The 4,328-nt window shown below is 39.1% G+C and overlaps 1 long non-coding RNA gene across 1 annotated transcript; it reads right to left on the reverse strand.

The window, feature by feature from the left end:
* Positions 1-874: 874 nt before the first annotated feature.
* Positions 875-4,094, reverse strand: LOC140843718 (uncharacterized). Its single transcript, XR_012121716.1, has 3 exons — positions 3,760-4,094; positions 3,345-3,409; positions 875-2,383 (listed from the first exon to the last, which is right to left on the reverse strand). It is a non-coding gene; the product is annotated as an uncharacterized lncRNA (long non-coding RNA).
* Between the last annotated feature and the right edge of the window lie 234 nt (positions 4,095-4,328).

The raw sequence follows: 4,328 nt of genomic DNA on the forward strand, positions 1-4,328 counted from the left end.
TACCTCAAGATATATCCCCCAAAGGGCTCCATATGATCATGTTGATAGGTTAGTTCTTCACCTCTAATTAAATTAGCAGTGTTTCTTTGTGCCTGGTACTTTTTCTAGGGACTAGGACAGAAACTGCTAAGCCTGCAGATGAGAAAAGCAGTAGATGTCATTAATTTCCCTGTCCCTGAATAGAATAATTATGGATATTCAGGAAAGAATCCACTCCATTGGTTTTCAAATGCTTTGACCTGCCAGGGTTGAGGCACTGCTCCAGCAGGAAAGTGAGAAGCTCTTCTTGATAATTACTGTCGTGCTAAAACTGAGCAACTCGAGGTCAGGGGCTTTTCTTCATCTTCTTTATGTTTCCAATGCCCTATAGAATGCCTTGCATAGAAAACATGCTTAGTAAGTGTTTAATGAATGAACGGGTGAATCAATAGGGAGTTTAGGAGGACACTGCCCTTCTATACTCATCTAGGGCTGTTGAGACACAGGATGATCAACTTTAAGAGAGTTTTTCCAAGGACATCCTGCTATTTTCTGTGAATGTGCACAGGGGGTTAGCTTAACAACAGCTTTACTTTGGAAAGCTATGCTTATTCATGGTCAGAGGCATTTTACGACACATCATTCCCATTGCCAAGTGCAAATTCCACCACCTGGCATTCCTAGTAGTTACTCTTGTTCTATGTGGTTTTCCTCTCCTCCCTTAGCTATTCTACCTTTAAATTTAATCAGGGTCTCAGCATTTGTAACTTTCAGTCAACTGCACAGTATTTTGTTTGTTTTTAAAATCTTTTTATCTTTTTTTTTTAAGCAGAGTAAATGTTTCATGTAAAATTGGTTGCTTAACAAGAGAAAATGTGCAGGCGACCTCAAGGAGGACAGGCGCCTTAAAAGGTTTAAGTTTTATTTGAAGAAAGAAAGTGCACACTCAGAGAAAGGGGAATGTGGGCTACTTCAGGGAGAGAGATACGCTGAAACATTGGGAAAAAGTTAAAAGTGTGGGTGGCCTCAGAGAGAGAAGCCAATCTTTTTTCTCTTTTAAAAAGTCTTTTTCTCTTTTATACTTCTGAACACAAGGCCAAATGAAGGCCACAGCCGTTCCAGGGTTTAGTGGGTGAAAACGCATTCACGTGAATGGACCCTGGTGCAGCAGTCCCGACTCCTGGAAATGTTTTCTATGCCCAAGGGTGAAAAGCTATCCTTTCCAGCATGTTTGCAGTAGCTCCAAACTTGAAACAACCTAAATGTCCCTCAACAGGGAAATGATTAGCTAAGTAATAGTATATCAATATTATGGAATAATATGCAGCTATTAAAGGAGTGAAAGAGACAAGGTGCCAACATAGAAATACATTTATAATATATGGTAAAGCAGGGAAAGAACAATGACGTAGTCGTGGAAGAAACAGTAAATCAATCTCTCTCATACAATCCTATTTCTTTAAAAGTATCTAGTTTTTCCCTCTCTGGAATGCTCTTTCCCTAGATCTTCACCTCTCCAGCTCATGCACATTCAACTCAGACACTGTGCCCTCAGCTCAGAGGCCTCTCCTAGCCACCCTGGCCCTCCACCAACCCATGTCACTCTCTACCTTCTTACCTAGTTTTATTTTTTCACAGCACTTACACAATCTGAAATTTCTACTGGTTCCCATGCTTACTGCCCTTCTCCTCCTACCAGAAAATTAATCCCATCAGACTGTGCATCATTGCCTGGCATGGATAAAGTGCTCAGTAAAGTTTGGGAGAGAAAGAGACACATGCATCATAAACCTTTTAGAAATGTGGACAGTTAAATATTAAACAGTTAATCGAAGGTGTATTAATGGAGTGGGATTGGATGTGGAGAGGAGAGCAGCTGGGAGAAGAAAGTGCAATTTTGTACTTATACTATTATATTTGGGTTTTCCTACAATAAGCAAATTGCTTTTTTCAAAAAGTTTTTAATGAGGTGAAATTTATATAACATAAAATTAACCACTTTAAAGTGAACAAGTCAGTGGTATTTAGTGTAATCACAGTGTTTGTACAGCTACCACCTTCATCTAGTTCCCCAACATTTTCACCGTGGCACAAGGGCGCCCGTAATCATTATATGAATGCTCCCCATTCCCATGGGAACACGCTCCCCTTTCTCCTGTCCTCCTTGTCCCCATATCCACCAATCTCGTTTCTAACTCTAGGATTCACCCATTCCAGTCATTTCATACTAATGGAATCATACAATAGATAAACTTTTGTGTCTGGCTGCCTTCACCAGCATCATATTTTCATGGTTCATCCATGTTGTAACAAGTGTAAGAGCTTCATTCCTTTTTATGGCCAAATAATATTCCATGGATGTACCACTTCTTATTTATCCATTCTTCCGTTGATGAGCAACTTGCTTTTGTAAGTTAAAGGCATTAAAAATAAAAGAAAGGATAAACAGGTAAATCACAGTAAGGCATACAGTCTACTTAATTGTATCAGGGCAATGTCAATTTCTTGGTATTGATAGTGTATTATAGTTACATAAGGTGTTACCATAGGGGAAAGTAGGGTGATGGGGGACCTCTTGTAATATTTTTGCAATTTTGGGGGAGTCTTTAATTATTTCCAAATAAAAAGTTGGAATGTTAAAAATGCTCATACAACAAAAAAGAGAAGTTTCTGAATAAGTAAAGCCCACTTGTAATTAAACTGACTTTAGCCTTGATTCCTATGTCTTTATTGAAGGTTTTTTCTGCCTTCCTTAGTTAAATTTGTTTGGGCCATGGATAGCCCTGGGGAAAGGATCTTTTCACTTTGAGAATTTGTAAATATAGAACAGTATCAGGAATCACAAACACATACCTATGTAGAATCCCCAGATTGTCCATTGTTAACATCTGATCACCTTGTTTTATGTTTTAAGATTAGAAATAAAATAGTCCTAATACATATGTTGCCTCTTTTACTCCCATCCCAGTCAAATTCTACCCTGCCCAACAGGCTATCATGTATGAAATGTGATCCATTTAATGTATTTAGAAACATTCACATATAAAAAATATAAATCAATGAAAATCACCTTATTGTTTTAAAATTCATATATCATACATAACACCTGTTTTCATGCCATGTGTTTCTCTCTTAACTGTATTAGAGTAACTCCATCAATGTTTATACCTCTTCTTTATTCACCCATTTCCCTTTTAGGCTTTTAGGTTATTTCCAAATTTTTGTTATACCCACAGTACTTGTACAAGTGTCTGGATACTGTCAGAAGCAAGTTACAGAAATTTAACTGGATTTAATCAGAAGAAATGTATTATCTTACATAACCATGTTAAAAAACAAAATTCAAGTGAATAAATTTTAAATACCTTGTTGTCGCTATTCAACAATTCATGAATCGGGCAGCATCCAATGGAGCAGATAGAATGGAGCTCTAGGGGGTTAAACCAAAGGAAGGACTTTTATGGGCAGAAGGGAGCAAGAACAAAGCAGTTACACTAGCAACAGGTGGATTGGTGTGGCAAGGTTTATGCCCTCAGGGGATGGCAGGGGTCTATCAGGCAGGGTATACCAGTAGTGTTGACCAGGTGAGCCCTGACTGACTGGTTTCAGATCGTATTTCTGGGGGAGCTGAAACTGTAACTAAGTTTCAGTTTGGTTATGTGGGGCTTAGCATAAATGACTCCATTTTGGACCTAATGTCCTGTTTCTAAAAACCATAAGCCCTTAGATAAGACTGACTTGAGTCCCTTGTATCGGAGCTTAATGACCTCAAGGACTTACACCTTTCCATCTGTCTGCTGCCCTGCATGTTGGCTTCATCCTCAGGCTGGTTCCCAGATGGCTAGAGTCCTAGATGTTAGGTCTGGAGAAGCAAGGGAGTGCATCTCATCCTGCAGCTGTCTTCTAGGATCAGGAAACTTTTCTCAGAAGCCCACCAAGAGCTATCTCCCCCCATGTCATTGGCCTGAATTGAGTCACATACCCAATTTTGAAAAGGAGATCTCTCTCTCCTTATTGTGGTTAAATATACATGACATCATATTGTTTCCTCATTGGCTGTACCATTACACATTCTCACCAGCAACATTATTATCCATTTTGCACAAGTGTTCCAATTTCTCCACATCCTCTCCAGTACTTGTTATTTCCTGTTTTGTTTGTTTTTAGTAATAGTCATCCTAATGGATGTGAAGTGGTATCTCCCTGTGCAAAGGGGATCTCTTGGTGGTTGTACATTAAAATTGCCCCAGGAAATTTTACACCGAACCCACCTCTAGACTCTGATTTAACGGGTATTGGTTAGGACCTAGGCATTGATACATTTGAAATCCACCCCACTGTAGGGCCTC

Source organism: Manis javanica, chromosome 10, assembly GCF_040802235.1.
Source record: "Manis javanica isolate MJ-LG chromosome 10, MJ_LKY, whole genome shotgun sequence".
Classification (NCBI taxonomy): domain Eukaryota; kingdom Metazoa; phylum Chordata; class Mammalia; order Pholidota; family Manidae; genus Manis; species Manis javanica.